This window comes from Microplitis demolitor, chromosome 2 (genome assembly GCF_026212275.2).
Source record: "Microplitis demolitor isolate Queensland-Clemson2020A chromosome 2, iyMicDemo2.1a, whole genome shotgun sequence".
Classification (NCBI taxonomy): domain Eukaryota; kingdom Metazoa; phylum Arthropoda; class Insecta; order Hymenoptera; family Braconidae; genus Microplitis; species Microplitis demolitor.
In genome coordinates, this window is record NC_068546.1 from 3,267,427 (window position 1) to 3,284,862 (window position 17,436).

General features: G+C 26.4%; 1 protein-coding gene and 1 non-coding gene across 3 annotated transcripts in view; both read right to left on the reverse strand.

Annotated features, from left to right (window-relative positions):
• Positions 1 to 6,160, reverse strand: part of LOC103575947 (zinc finger protein castor homolog 1) — an 87,059-nt gene extending 80,899 nt beyond the window's left edge. For both annotated transcript variants that reach the window (XM_014439703.2, XM_014439702.2), the window contains exon 1: positions 5,590 to 6,160. The gene's annotated coding sequence lies outside the window, so the exon portion shown is untranslated. The remainder of the gene's footprint in view (positions 1 to 5,589) is intronic.
• Positions 6,161 to 15,852: 9,692 nt separating this feature from the next.
• On the reverse strand, positions 15,853 to 15,924 carry Trnap-ugg (transfer RNA proline (anticodon UGG)). Its single transcript has one exon. It is a non-coding gene; the product is annotated as a tRNA-Pro (tRNA).
• Between the last annotated feature and the right edge of the window lie 1,512 nt (positions 15,925 to 17,436).

The following is a 17,436-nucleotide window of genomic DNA, read 5'->3' on the forward strand; positions in this document are numbered from 1 at the left end:
ATAAGATAAATATATATAATTAATATAATAACTTGCCAAGTACTTTACTTTCCTACTAGGTTCCGTCAAACGCGTTAAATCCCGTTAGAGTTGCAGCTCAAACTACCCAAAGTTTTTCACAAAATTTCGTTTCCTCAAAACTGTCGTCCACCCAATCGCTCCAGTATTTTTTACTCAACACAGCCGTCAATTAAATTTTCCCGACCCCCAACAACGTCCACCTACACCTCCCCTTATAAAATATCGCGATCAAAAAAAAAATTTACCATCACAAAATAAATTAAGATCCTCATCCTTTAATTATTTTAACTACAAATAATTAAAACCAGTGACTCGACTCTTTATTCATCTTAATTAACCCTTCGTACAAAACCTCAAAATTATTTAATCACCACGTCCATATTTTTTTTTTTTCATAAATCCTAATTACTACTTATTATCATAACTATTAAAAATATCCATAATTATTGATTTAATTATAGTTCACTAAAAAATTTTTATTTCCTCTTTTATTGCCGGTAATTAAAAAAATATTTCATTCGCATCCACTAATTTATTTTACTCATCATTATATCAATTGATTACAATTATAAATATATATATATATATATATATATCTTCATATCCACAATAAAATTTTTTTTTCTGTAAAAAATTTCTACAAAAAAACTCATATGTGGAACATATGTGTAACTTTTTAAAAAAATTTTCTCACACTTTCCCATCATCAGACTAAAAATTCCAAGTTAATAAAATTTACCCAAAAATTTTTTAGTCAAAAAAAAAATTTTTTTTACTCCAATAAAAAAAAATTTGATGAAAAGTGTAAATGAGCGTCTGTTTAAAAGGAAATTTAATAGAGGGATAAAAATGAGGTAGACGAGAAGATAAAAAGAGAAAGAGAAAATCACGCGTCATAAGAGGAATTCCATGGATATATATATGTTTCATTCTTTTTTATCTTATTATTTGTTTCTTTCTTACTGTAGACCCTCTTTCCAAATGGTTTTTTACTGGTTTATGGGATTTTTTTCACGCTTCACGAGCAACTTGTACAGTCGTACATCAGAGTTCACTTTATTCTCTCTTATACACACGTTTTTTTTAAAATATTATTTTTTAAAATTATATTCCTTCATTCTTATATGTTTCATCGTCTTGTCTCATTCACATTTTTATTTTATATATTTTTTGTTTTTACCTTTTTTACATTTTTTTATTTATTTCTTTTTACGACTATACGTATTTGGTCTTAACCAGAGTCTTTCTAACTCATACTGATACTTATAGTCATGGGGATCGACGAGACCCTTGAGAGTCATCAAAAATAAAAATATTTAATGCAATAAAAAAGTTAGTATTAAAAAAATATAAAGATCCTCAAGAATTTTACTGCCGAAGTTTTTTGTTGGAAAAAAGTTTTTTTTATTTTTAATTACTAGGAGTTTAAGTTCCAAGATTACGGTCTAATTCATAAGGACCTTTTTTGTAGAGAATTTAATCCTTTATAAATTTGTTCTCATATATTTTTACTGTATCTTCAATAATTAACTTATAATTCTAATTTTAAATTTTCTCTAATGAATTTTTTAAAAAATTATTCTAAAAATTTTATGAAAAAATTCGAATTTCAACGAAACTATCACAGATACGACAAAAATGGTAAGGAACTTTTTTGTAGAGAATTGAATTTTCTACAAAAAAGGTCTGATTGACTTCTGAGGTAAATTTGATATTTTTAAAGATATTTTAATTTTAGAATTGAGATCATGAAGAAATTTGACGATGGCAGTAGAATTTTTTTTTTTTTTTTCGAAAATTATTAAAATTTTAATTAATTGGTTAATTTTTACAATTAATTCTGGTTGGTAATGACTGCATGGATGAGTGAAAAATAAGAAAGAGTTCTTTGTTAAAACATTGAAGTAAGAGGAGGTTTTTTTGAGTCCCTACTGGGAAATCTACCGAGAAATCGTGAAATCGTAGGGCGATAGGGTAAACAGAGCATTGGGGGGTGTTTTAAACTCGGGGGTGCAAGAACATGAATCCGAATAAAAAAAAAAATAATAATAATAATCAGTGAACAAAACATTGAAAACCCCATGAATTTACATTATGTGCATTGTAAAAGAGGCGCGTCCTTTTTTGCGTCTAATTTCCATGAATTTGGACAGATGACTCGTGTATGAGTTTATATATATGTATAAATATATAAACATATGACGTAAAGATGAATTATTATTTTTTTTTCTTTGTTCAAGTAATGGGTTTATGGGAAAGTGTTGTGACAAAAAATTAAACCATAAAAATCTTTCTTTTTTTTTTTTTCAAACAAAAAGTGATTTTTTTTTTTAGTTTTTATTCCAAATTTTTTTTTTTATATAATTCAAATAAATAAATTGATTTTGTAAAAAATGATAAAAAAAAATTTTTTCTCCAAAACGTCGAAGAATTTTTTTTTTTTTTCAAATTTTCGAAATTTTTTTTTTTAATTTTATTGAAATTAAAAATTATTATCAATTTTCAAATTTTGTGTCATAAAAAAATTTCAAGTTTCATATTTTTTACTATCAAATTTTTTTTAAAATTTGAATTCAAATTTCGTGAAAAAAAAGCGCGCGAATTTAAAAATCTAATGGACGTTTAAAAAAAATTTTAAAGTTTAAAACAATAAAAAGTCTTATAAAAAAAAATTCCATAATCTAAAAAAAACCAATTACCCTAATAAAAATTCTTTATAAAACTAAAAAAAAAATTAATTGTCTTTATCTAAAAAAAAAGTTCTCATTTCTTTTCTTAAATAAAGAGACTCACGCGTTTATTAGATTAACCGCGAACGCGAACGCGAGCGCTAAGGTTTTGCCATTCTCCAGATAAAAATCACCACAGATAAAAACATATTAAATAAAATAAAATTTAAAAAAACATCCAAACAAATATATAAATATATATACAAAAAAAAAGTGATAAAATATTTAAAATACATAAGTAATTTTTTAAAGGAATAAATTTTTCTGGTAGCCGACGCTGTAAATTTACCGATTTTTTAATCTCTGTAAACTAAGTTCCATGTATATGGATACATATATACATACATATATACATATATATTTATAATTTAAAAATTCTGCCGGTATAAATTAAATAAATTTTTTATCCATTTTTGTAAACTTTTTTTTTAACTTTCAAAAACTCCATAACTTATATTATTATTATATATACATATATATTCTGTTATCATATATTATATCCTTTTACAAGATATCCGTAAAACGAAAGTAGTAAATCTCATGACAAACAATAATAATTTAAAAATGAAAGAGATTTAAAAAAAAAGTAACAATAAATATAAGGATCAGTATATATATAAATATATTGTATATGTAATATGTAAAACCTAAAGGCAACTATATCGTATACGAACAAGCTAAATACTCAAAAGAAAGCCGATGCCAAGTTACGAGTTTGTGTATATGAAATGCGACCACCTCTTAGCTGCCTTCCAATTGTTTCTAAAGATTTTTCCTTATTTTTATTTTTTTTATTTTTTGTATATTACTACTATGTACTTTATACAAAAGCATCCCATTTACCATTTGTACTTTATATTATATATTGAGGATGTGCTCAATATATATTTTATGTTTATATCTGCACCATTATCCTCCGAGCTAAGACTCTACATCACGATGTTATGTGCGCTGATATATATAAAGTTCAAACGTTATATTTGCCCTCTAATTGGAATTTATTGGACCTCACGCGCTGATACGGTGAAAAATTTGTTTTACTATCAATTATTAGTCTTATAATAATCTATTGCTGTGTGTATGTACATTTTTCTTCACTGTTTTTATGAAATATTAAAACGGACTTTTGAATTTTTTGAATTTCGCGGGGAATTTATTGCGGAGAGAAGTTTAAGATTTTGAAGCAGTTACTTTAATTTATTTGTTGTATTCAATAGTTTTTAAGTGTTTTTGGTTTAAAAAAGTTCAAAATTTGAATTTCGTTTGAAAATTATCCGAAAATTTTCAAAGAAATTGGAATTTGATAGAAAAAAATTGTTTTGTAATTTAAATTGGAAAATTTGAATTATTTTGGGAGAATTTGAAATTTGAATAAAATACTAGATATTTTTGGGAATGATTCGATTATTTGTGAATTTAATTAAAGAATTTTGTCATAGTGGAAATAAATTTTAAGAAGTTGAACTTAGATTTTTAAATTTTAAATATTGGCGGTAAATTTTTGAATTTATAATTCATTTAATCATTGAGATATTTTTCGATAATAAATTGGGATAATTGTTTGTATTTTGTGAATTTTTAACAATTTTTGGTAATCAAAGATTTGACTTTTTGATTCTGGACTTCATATAATTCAAATTTTGAGATTTTGCGAGTTCAATCTTGAAATTTGCGTTTCTATAATGGATTTCAAATTTATTACTACTGATCAAAAATTTAAAATATTAAATATTTTTGATTACTTACTAGAAAATTTCGAATCAAACCGAAAAATAAAATTCAGAGCTAAAGTTTTTTTATTGTAGAATTTTTCCAGACTTTGCTGATGTAAAACTTCAAAATTGTTATATTCCATGAACTTCTGTTGTAATTTTCTGAAGGTAAAAATTTCTGTGTACAATTTTCTAGTTATTTAAAAGTTTTTATGACTTGAAATTTTAATACGAAAATATTCAGATTCAAACGAAAAAATTTCAACAGAAAATATTTCGAGAAAATTAAACGAAATCTTTTAATAAATTCCGCTTTCAAAGTTTTTTTTTACTAAATAATTCAGCATTTGAATAATAAATATTCTATAAATTTTTAGCATTTTAAAAAGAAATTTCTATACAAAATTTTCCGTTCATTGTTTAAAATGCTATACAACAAAATTTTCTAATAATAATTTTTAAACTAAACGTTCTTTTTGATATTTTCTGACCGCGAATTTCAAATTATTTCCAATATCCACAACAAATTTCTGTACAGAAGAAAAAAGGATTTCTTGACGCAAAAAATTCAACTAGACCCAGGAAAATTTTTTTCATTTTGAATCGAAAATGAAAATTTTCTAGGGGCGAGAAGAAATTTTTCTGATTCAACAAATCTTTTTTTCCTGTGTATTAAATCGTTTTTGGTAAAAACAATCCTCAGAATAATTTCTAAGTAAATTTTCAAAAAAAACTCTACAGCTGTCCCAAAATAATTTTTCAAAAATTTCAAACTAAACAAAATTTTCCCGGTTTTTTTTTATCTACAAATTCAAAACTAATTTTCCTAACTAAAAATTTTCCACACCATCAGAACGTCATGAAATAAATTTTTAAAATTCAAATTCGAATTCAAAAAATTCTTTCCTTCTTAAATTGTCATCAACTTTCAAATTTTACTTAAAAATAATTTTCCCTGTACTTTAACAATCAATGTAAAATTCTATTATAAAAAAATCATTTTATTTTTCAAAATTTTACCCAAAATAAATTTTAAAAAAATCACATTTACACAATTACACACTTTCACATTAAAAAAATAATTAAGCACTTGTTAAAAACATAAAAAATCACTTAATTAAAATTACCTTATATCCATCATCAAGTTTTCCATTAAAAGTATATCACCATCTTCAGTTACAAAAAAAAACTGCACTCGTTATTTTCAAATATTAAAATTTTTAAAAGATTTATCAAGCTCTAATTAATAAATTGATTAATTAATTAATCAATTACTATAAAATAATATAATTAATTACACTTCACCAATCCTAACACAATCACCGTTTATATATATTCATATATATTTATAAATTTTTAAAATTATTTAAACACGAGCACTAAAATCCACCAGCACTAAAATCCCTCGTAATCTTGAAGTCTTATTATTTATATTTATATATTTTTATATATTTATCAGCTGACACTGTCACTTAATTTAATAATTATTTACTATTGTAAAATTAATGAAATAAATATATGAGATGTTAAATAAGAAGATGATGGTTGCGATGTTAAAAAAGCGTGGATGTTTTAAACGCACGATTAACCGCACGCGGGATTTACAAGCTCACCTCGACTCGGTACGAGCGACGAAAGCCGAATTGTCCCGGCCGCAACGCAACACTCAGTCGTGATCGGGGGTGACGATTCACCGTAGGCTTTGCAGCACCAGCACCAGTTGGTAGTAGTAATTTCTGTAGTAGGGTATAAGGTGACGGAGTGGGGAGGATCAGTGCCAGAGGGTGGGAGAAAGCGTTAGGGGGCGGGGCTCGCGGGGGTGGCCTGCTCGGATGGGGAAAATATATATATGTATGGATGGATGTATATTTTTTTTGGCCTTTTGCGTTCAACGGTGGGGACAATCATCTAATGTAATGTCAATTTAATTAATTTCAATTTTTTTCGCTTCATTGAATTAAGGAATTACTTGAAGTTTTTTTTTTATTTTTTGAAATGTGTAGTAAAGATTTTTTTAGATAAATTTTTTGTTGAGATAATTTTCTGAGATGAAAATTTTCTAGATAATTTTTTAAGTAAAATTTTTTAAGGCAGTAATTTTTCTGAAATTTTAGAGAACAGATAATTTAGAAATCATCTAGATTAGATTGTGAAAGTATCTTGATGATTATGTGTGCAATTGAAATAATAAGATGAAGGCTGACAGTAATTTTTTAGATTTAAATTATCTAGAAATTCTAGATTCCGAGAAATTGTATCAAGTATCTAGATAATATTAAGATGGTTGTTAAAAATATCTAGATAATTCTTAACCTGTCTTCTGAATAGATTTATAGATGTTACCAGATAAAAATTTAATTTAAATAATCTAGATAATATATCGAGTGTCTAGATCATTTTTAAGATTGCAAAGCCTCCAGATGATTTAAAATTGAATTCTTGACAAACTTTAGATTTTTATTTATCTAAGCATTGGATTAATTATCTAGATAATTTTAAGTGTACAAAATATAATTATCTATATAATATTGTAGTTTTGATAACAAAAACTCGATTATGCATAGAAAATTAAAAAAATATATATATAAATAATGTATGATATTATCTAGATAAATTATTTTGTGTAACTGCTCAAGATAAATCTCTCTAAGAAAAATATTGTAAAAATGAGATACTATCTCAATTAACAAATACAAAAATTATTAAGATAATGGCCAATATTATCTTAACAATTATCTCGATTCCCAGATAAATTTTTGATCATCTAAATTTCAATCCTTAAAAAAAATTTTTTTCAAATATGTAATACTCTCTCAACAATTATATGCTAACAATGATCTAGATAATTGACAATATCTAGAAAATTATCTTGACTACTAGATAAATTTCTTAATCATCTAGATTAAAATCTCGGTAAAAAATTTCAAACAATTTACGATATTCTTTCCGCAATTAAAGACTAACATTTATCTAGATAATTATCAATATTATCTTAACAATTATTCAACGCTCAGATATATTTTTTAATTATCTAGATTTACATGCCTGTTCACAAATTCTTCAAATATGTGATACCAATGATAATTCACTATTCATAATTATCTAGATAATTTCTGATATTATCTCAAAATTATCTAGATCACAAGATACGTTTTTTACATCATCTACATTAATTTTTTCGCAAAAAATTTTTAAAATACTGTCTCTATAATTAATAACCAAAAATTATCTAGATACTTAAATTATCTTCATAATCATCTCGACAATTTCATAAATTTTGATCTTTCAAATTTATTAATAGAGACGATTCAACGAAATTTGTTGAACCACAAAAATTTCAAGTGTATGAGTAATTGTCTATTTTCAAGTTGCTGATTAATCGCGATTCTAATGAATAAAATAGTAATTATTTTTCGTGTTAATAAGTACCGGTCAGTAATGAAGAAAAGTCCGACACGCGCGATTCGATAAGCGCGAGACGACTGAAACCCGTCGTAATAGTACCGAATCCTCGAGTAACCCCTCCAGCCCTTCGTGTCCCCTCTTCGGCGTTACATTGGCACGACGACCCGAACTGTACCGATCAAATCTTTTCTCTCTACTCTATATAGTCAATTCCATACTTTACTCTACTCTACTTTACTCTAATCCAACTCTACTCTACTCTACTCTACTCTATATATAATAGCGAATAAAACATATATTTAAGTATTGATATGAGTTTTCTATTGTATTCTATTGTGTATACGTATATGTTATATCTAGATGACTATTATGTGAACAAGGTGTTGCCAATGTATGTGCGGTAGCATTTCCTCCGAGAATGGGTTGGAAAATATATGAAATAAATTTTGATTTTCTGAGTTCTTACATCAGGAATAGGTCAAGAATTTCAAATTACATATTTATTACAGTTTTTTTTTTAATATTTCATTTTTACAAATTTAGAGAAGAAGGGACCAGTGGAATTTTCCAAAAATTTGGAAAAAAAAAAATTTCATGGCTTTTTCAAAATTTGTAAGGAAAGAAATATTTGGGACACAATAAAACGTTGACATTTTTTTTGTTAAGGAAAAATTTTCAAAATTTCATATTACGAATTTTCAAAAATGAGGTAAATCAAAATTTGTTGCTTTTTTGCAAACTGTAAAATAAATTTCTTTTGGGATTTTTGTGCTCTATTATATTTTTTTAAAAAAAATCGAAAATTTTAATGCTGCGAATTTTAAAAACAAATTTATAAAAATTTTGATCAATTTAAAAATTAAAATTTTGAATTGGCGGTAAAATTTTTAAAATTGTCTAAAAAATACCAAAAACAAAACTTAAAAAATTCTCAAACTTTTAGATAAACAAAAAAATCTTATTTGAATTTTTTTTTTCCCGCCAAAAAAATTTTTTCGTCCTAAAAAAGTTTCATTTTCAATTCAAACTGAAAAAAATTTCTTGAGCTACGAAATCTTTTTTTCTGTGTAGAAAAATGAAAATATTTCGAATTTCTGTAAAATTAAAATAAAATACCGGTGGGAAATAAAACACAAGGCCATAAAAGAAATTCAATAACTGAAACAATTGTCGTATCGTCTTCAAGTATGTAATTTTTTTTTCTACGTTACTCAGGCGTAACACATACATTTATATACATGTATATATATCAGCTGCAATCTACATAACATATATTTAATAAATATATGAGTAGATATATTATAAGCAAACAGACAAGACAGTAAGACGTTATAACTATTCGCTTTATCTATATATGTATATATAAATATATACATATATATGTAGATATTAGTGATCGGAGCCTTAGGAATGCAAAAATTAAAATATCGAGTTCGTTCACTTACGCACTACATACATATATATTTTACTTATTATAAGAATTGTAAATAAAAAATCCGGATATTGATATAAATATATATAATGTATATAGTATATGTTTATGTATAGTAGATTTTATAGAGTACAAGGAAATTAAAGGTAAGGCGTGAAAGTTGTTAGAGACCATCAACCTGGGGTACTACGATCAAGCATGACGTATACATGTGAGATTTAAACTTAAGATACTATTAAAAATATATTACTATGTATATAAATATATATGTATTTAACTAGCAATATAATGCAAGATTATAAAGTCATGTGACAACTTGACAAGACGTATTTATGGTACACGTTTTATATTTTTTTTTTTTTTATTTTTTTTTTTTTTCTGTGCTTTGTTGGGTTTAGATGTGTGTTGTTAAGAGTAAAAAGTGTGTGAATTTTGTATAGGTAATAGACTTGCGCGATTGTCGAAAACATAAGCATGCGTATTGCAGAAAAGTTATTAAATCACCGAGGGTAGTTTTAAGCCATGCCCACTTGGACCCTTAGTCACTCCCATTTTGGGAAAATTTTTTTTAGAGATGGGTGATGCTGGAAAAAAGGGATAGAAGTTGAGTTTTGACAATGAATCGGGGGCATTAGAAAAGATTGCTAGTTGAGGCTGGTATCTAAAAAAGTTATAGAGATAAATTATGGGAAGTTTTTTTATGAAAAAAAGAATGAACAGTTCTTAAGAAAAATTTTCAAGTAGTTTTCTTATGATACTGGAATTATTTTGCAAATTAATTGAGACAATTATATGGGTTTATTGAAGGGTAATTTGGTAAGAAAATTTAAAAAGATATTTTGCCATTTTTATAAATAAATATTTAATTAAAAATGTCATCGAGCCTCAGGATTTAATTACCGAGTATCGACAGTAAAATCGTGGAATTATTTGAAATGACGTTAAATAATCTATGATCTGTTTTGAGGGACACCCACTGACTTTTTTTTAAAAGTCTCTTAATTTTTTTAAAATTAATTTATTGACTGAAAAAAAATTTCATTAAAATCACGCTTGGATTTTTTTTCTTGGGTTAAAGTAGGGAGAGATTTTGGAAAATATCCTTAATAAGGAATTTGTAATTGTTAAATAAAGATTTTTGAATATTAATAATAAACCGCGAGCTGGGTGACATTTGTGTCAGGTGACAAATAAAATAATTCCCTCAACACATTTTTAGTTGTTCTCATTTACATTTTACGAGTACCATCTTACCCCACTATTATTTTTAAATATTTGTTAATTACATTATTATTAGCGGCCTTATAAATCATTGAGCTTTTGTTGGTCATTTGATTATCGGAATAAATATTTAAATTATTGTTCTGACATTATTTTACAAACCCCCATAACTTTTCATATTTTTAATTTATCTATTCATCCCCGAGCTTTTTTGCAGCCCGCGCAATTTTCTAAAAAATAGCCATGCAACTTTTAAATGCAGTGTCCAAAGTTTAGGAGTGACGAGTGATTCGAGAGGAATTTAAATAAAAAATAAAGTTTCTCTCAATAACTAACAAACCCTCGAGCTTACAGACTCAACACTGGGCTTTTTCGTAGCTAATTAAATCCCCTACAAACCCACATGCCTAATAAGCCCTCAATTTTCAAAACCCTCTCAAATAACAACCAAAAATTTTTCAATCCCCAAAATGTATAAAATTGTCACTCATTTAATTTTCATAAATAAAAACCACTCAGGCTGAAAATACTTTTTTATACCAAAAATAAAAAAAAAACTTAAAATTTAAAATGAAGCAAACCTTTTACGGTATTTTTACGTTTATAAAAGAAAACGAGACTGTGAATGTGGGAAAAAAAATTCATTTTTAATACCGTTAGGTCGTGAAAGGGTTAAAAGGTCGTCCGGCCAAGAAAATGGGTCAAAATTAGTACTAGCACATCTACTGCACATAATAATAAATAAGTATACACCAGCTTACGGTTATTTTCTCGACCACTCTCAAAGTATCGCGTTTCCTTCTCTTCCATTCATTCAATAAATTTTTAGATATATTCTACTTGTAATTTTTTTACATCATTCTGAATTAATTTTGCATTATTTATCTTTTCCGTACAGTCAACTATGAATTTTTTTTTTTTTTTTTTTTTTCAAATTTGCAACTTTTTTCAAAAATGAGAAACAAAAATTTTGAATCGTGTGAAAAAATCTATTACGTTATATTATATATATTAGGAAAAAAATACATATATATATATATATATATATATATATATAAAATACCCTTTGACTATAACGGTTTCTTCAATAACTTCCGTAACCCCTGAAGGGTTTGGAAGATCATTTAAAATTTTTTTTTCTATTTTTAACATTCAGGTATAATTTTTTTTCTACCTAAAAAAAGGTTAGGAGTGGATTTTAAAGCACACCTGATCATTTTTCCCTCAATTATATTACGAAATATTTTTTTTTCTTTAAAAAATAACACATATATATATATAAAATATGAAAATTGAATTTAGTGAATTTTCAGCTGAAAAAAGCTGCGGAATTTCGTTGGATGTGAAGTCGAGAGATGAAAGAAAATAGTTATTTTAATAAAATAAGATTTAAAAAAAAAAAATGTAATAAAAAAAAGTTTTGTGAGAAGCTGAAACTAAAAGAGAGTGTTTTAAAAATACGCATGCCCTTTTAGACAGTTGGAAATATTAATTTTTTTTATCTCTAGAGCCATATGGTACTGATGCGTCTTCCTCTTTTACTTTTCACCGGTGAAGGCTGGGAAGAGCAAAGTATAAAAAGTATAGATATGAGAAGCAAGTGAATTCATTTTTTTTCATTTTTAAACTTACATAAAATATTTAAAAAACAAAAAAAAAATTCAAAATTTCGCGGGTCGATTTTTTAAAAAAAAATATTGAATGAGCACTATGATAGAACTTTTTTCACTTTTTCTTTAGTTAAGTAAATTAATTTAAAAAAAAAAAAAAAAAAAAAATTAAAAATAAAAGTATTCGGAAGAAAATAAATATTTTAAAAAATCCCGCCTGTTTTAAATATTTAAAAAGTTAAAAATAATTATTGTTCAACACACTATACACTAATTCAAGATAAACGTAAATAATATAATTAGTAGTAATCATATATTTTTAAAAATAATATAAAGGAACTTTAAAAAATCATAAAGCACCCTCAGCGCTTTCGCACTTGAGGTGTGCAATTACCGCGGTATTTTATGGTACGGTCACTAACTACATTATCTGCATAAACATGTCTACCCTAATAGCACAGTTCACTTTACAAAAGTTTCTTTGAACTATTCGTCAAATGTCCGTCAACTTCAGACTTTTCCGTTTTTGACGACAATTTGTATACGATGCTATACAATTTGACGTAAATTTACTACCCGAATTACAATGCAAATTCACAAAAGTGGTGTACAAATTGTCGTCAAAAACGGAAGAGACCAACGTTGACGGACATTTGACGAATAATTCAAGGAAACTTTTATTAGGGTTTTTTTTCTATTAAAAAAAGGTACCTCTAAATTAGGAAAAATTAACCGCAAATTTTTCTTTCCAGTTTTTGCTGTCAAATTATCGGCAAATCGGGCAGCAAATTTCGGTAATTTTAATTATCAAATTACTTTCAATTTCGAGCTAAAGTGGCTATTAGTGTAATTTAAATGCTTAGCAAGTGTCACAGTCACAAAAAAAAATTGTTGAATTTAATTCAACGATTGGTTACATAATAACAAATTAACGACTTAAATTTAACAAAAAGTCAACATTTTTTTTGTACCCCTTGGAATCATAAAGAATTCAAAATTAAATAAATTGACATTAATTTTCTGATAAGTTAATTAATTGACCTAACTAGAAATTTTTGTCCTGTAGCTTATTTTACGTAACTCCAAGACAACACTTTCTGTCAACTTGTCTTCAAAAAGCAGGTGTAGATTTACTGTAACTTGTAGTGAAAAGTTTAAAAATCTCAGTTGGCAACAGTGTCGTCAAATTGACGGAAACTTTTGCTGAGCATAAGCAAACATGGCTGCCTGGGGATGGCAAATGGTTATAAGACATAACAAGTATATTTATTGCAGACTTTAAATACACAAGTTATTGAAAATTGATGTTCATTAAATTCAAAATTAAAGAGAAATTTGAATAATGAAAAATAACATGCAATTGCACGATTCATGATGCGAAGCATCACAGAGTGCTTTACGATCGAAAAATTTTTTTCGCCTCACTTCGGCAACTATTTTAATTATTATACCTTTGTTTATTTACGGAATTAAGATAAGTTGCACACCATTTTGAAGATAATTTAATGGAGATTGATTCCATACTTTTCAAAAATTTATTTAGTTCAATAAAAACCGAAAAAATATCAAAACAGTTTAAAAAAATTTTCTGTCCGTCAAGTATGAAACCCGTAGACACGATAATTTGCGAAAAAATCCAGTAATTGAAACAAATTTTTTTTAAAAAAATTCTTTGAAAGAATTGTAGATCCCCTATTGAAAATGGCTAGGTAATTCAGTGAAGTTTAATTACAATTAATAAAAGAATAAAAAGGCTGTATAACTATACATATATATATCTATGTAAAATTAACATGGATGGTGATATATCTATACATTATACATACATTTATTCCACCAGGGGCGCTTGCACATTACCGCCCTAGTACAGCTGTTTTTTTTTTGTGTTATTGCTAATTGGTAAGCCTGAATTTTTTCAATTCAATTCTTTTTTTTTATTTATATATATATATTTTTTTTTTTTGTTATTAATCGAGATATTTTAAGAAAATTATTTTATAATTATAAAAAATTACTAATATAATTAAAAAAAAAAAAAAAAAAAAAAAAAAAAAAAAAAATTTAAATTTATTCGTGCTTCCCGCCATTTTTCATAATAAATGAGCATTATGAGTATTGCACTTTCAAACGTACACATAACCAAAAAATTTTTAACATTTTTAACCTGAAAATTTGTATAACAGTAAAGCCAACAGACCTTCAGGAATATTTTTATTTATTAAATGAAGTAATCAAATATTAATATAAACATAATTTAAAAAAAAAAATGCATACTATTATATATATTATTTAAAAAAATATATCTGCTATTTTTGATATTCTAAATTTACTACGGATAGTTTTTAATTTTAATACCTAGAACTTCTTAATGCCCAGTAATTAAAAATCGTAATTTGATGAGAGCTCTACTAATTAGATAATTATTTATGTTTTGTTTATGTTTAAAAAAAGTGGAATACTTTTTTTTTTTTTAACATAAACAAAAATTTGTGTATTTATTTTGACTCATAAAAGTTGATGATAAAACACTCAACTACTTAAGTTTTTCTTTATAATTGATATTATATCTATATAAAGCCTCACCAATAATCTTTAAAAGGTCAGAAACTGGGATACTTATCTCATAATTGCCCTAATTGAGACTAATAATAAATAATGTTAAAATGTATAAAACTTAATAAAGATTATCTGAAAGTGTCACGAGAGTAACGGGACGAAACACCATGACATTAAATATCATAAAATAATTTGTCTGATAAAGATCAGATTATCTGTGAAATATTATTTATTAATCTTAAATTATTAGTCTACCGATAATTGATCATGAAAATTAATTATCAATAATTATAAACATAATTGTCATAGAATATTGAATATAGTGCAACCTCGTTATAAAATTCAGTTGGGACAGTATGCAAAATATTCTTGCAATCCGCGTTCGCCCTCAGTTATGCTTGATAGGGTTTCTCAACCGAACCTCGTTATAAGACGATCGATGTTTTGTTTATTTGTAAAACAGAGATTTGGTGTATTTTCTACATACTTGTTAATTTTATAGTGAGGGCAAGATGCAAAACGTAAATAAGGTGATTGGTGAAGGACACGTTCCGCCCAATTTTTAAATAATTTAAGTAAAATGTCTTATAATGAGGTCTTGCTGTATTTATTACAATACACTTTCGTTTTTTTAACGAAATTTTATAAGACTAATTTGGGGTGGTAGGTAAAAAAAATTGTAGAATTCAGGTTCCCCTACTGGCATTCTGGACAGCATTTTGCATCCGAACCTCGTTATAAGACTATCAATGTTCTGTTTTGTAAAAGAGAGATTAGTCGTTTGAAATATTAAAAAATTTTGAATAAAGTTGTCATTAATGTGCACGATTAAAAAATTTTCATTTATACATTATTGTCTTATGAAATATCTTGTTGTTTTTTGTACTTTCATTATAAACCTAAAGTAGTCTTATAACGAGAGCTAGACGCACAATGTAAATATGGTGATTAATGGAGGAAGTGTTCCGACAATTTTTTAAAAATTAAAGGGAAGATTCTTATGATGAGGTTGAACTGTATTGTCACTAAAAATTTATTTCACCAATATAACTTTTCTCACAGATACAGTTAAAAATCGAACCAGGAACAAAAAAATTTTTTTTTCTAAGTTTTACGTAATTAGTAATTTTTTAAAAATTTATGAAAAAAAAAAAAAAAAAATAATCGGGCTCAGCCGGGATTTGAACCCGGGACCTCTCGCACCCAAAGCGAGAATCATACCCCTAGACCACTGAGCCGTGGAAGTACCAGATAGTAGTGAAAATTTTCAGGAACTATATAAACAGTGCTGCTACTCAACACTCTGATACGTCTTATTAACCACTTATAGGCAATTGCTAAGGTTTATCACCCGTAACAAACCAATAAAGTTTGTGGAAACCATTCCTATAGCAAACGAAAAAAATTTCCATGTAAGTAGAGGAACCATTCCATTCAATAGAGAACGCGAGTCGATATCTAAGATGTATATTGAAAGCAACAGTAGACTTGACTGTGAATAACTAACTGGAGCTAAAACAACAGATGCGAGTGGATCTATCACTGTTTACAAGCCTTCTCGAATAAAAATTCAGTATACTATCCAATTTACCATGATGTAAATCACAAATTACAAATTATTACTATTTAGTTACATCGAAGTCCTACTGATACTCAAAAATCTTAAAAGCAAGGCATCTACTGGCCAAGACAAAACACTAAAAATAGCTTCTAAAATCTACCAACATATATAGACTGAGAGAACAATTTATTTGAGCCGAACAAATAGATTTATTTGACTGGACAAAATCATTTATTTCATTCAAAAATATATTTGTTTATAGTTAACAAATCTTGATTGAGAAACATCTTCAAAAAAGATGAAAAACCCGAAATTTTTCAAAGCTGTAGACTAATCAGCCTATGAGCACCAGTAAAGTCTTTGAAAGACTCATAAAACTCTAGATCGAGCAAATTAATCGTTTAAGTCCGAATATAATAGAACTTTCTAAATATTGGAGCTATCATTGACAACTTTAAATGATTGGGTATGATCATAAAAATAGCAATCATCGGAGTAAAAAGTGACATTCATCACATCCACAGTTAAACAAAGAGACAATTACATGACACGGAGAGAAAATTATGGTAACTGTTCCTAGTACGTTTATGAAATATCATCCCATACCGTTATGGTAATGATTACTTGGGATAATGGGATATAGATCCATACTTTCTGGGAAAAGTGTCCATAAGTATGGGAACAATTCCTATCATTATGGTAAAAGTTTCCATATCGCATGTGAAAGAATCATGGTAATGATTACCATACTCATAGGAATAGTTCCCACAAGCAAATAGTAACCGATCCTATAACCACATTGTAATGGTTCCTAAGTGTGTATGGGAATAAGCCCTACATATTATGGTAACTATTCCTATAATATTATGGTAAACATAACCATAATATTACGGTAACGATTACCATAATATTATGGTAATCATTCCCATAATGTATGGAAATTATTACCATGATATGTAGAAATTATAATAATTTTTTTTTTTGTAAGAAGCGTTTTTTTTTTATATTACAAAATTTTAAGTATACAAAAAAAACGCTTATTACAAAAAAAATTTATTATAATTTCTAAATATTATGGTAACAATTACCATAATATTATGGTAATGGTTACTATAATATCATGGTAATGGTTACTATAATATCATGGTAATGGTTACCATAATGTATGGGAATTATTACCATAATATTA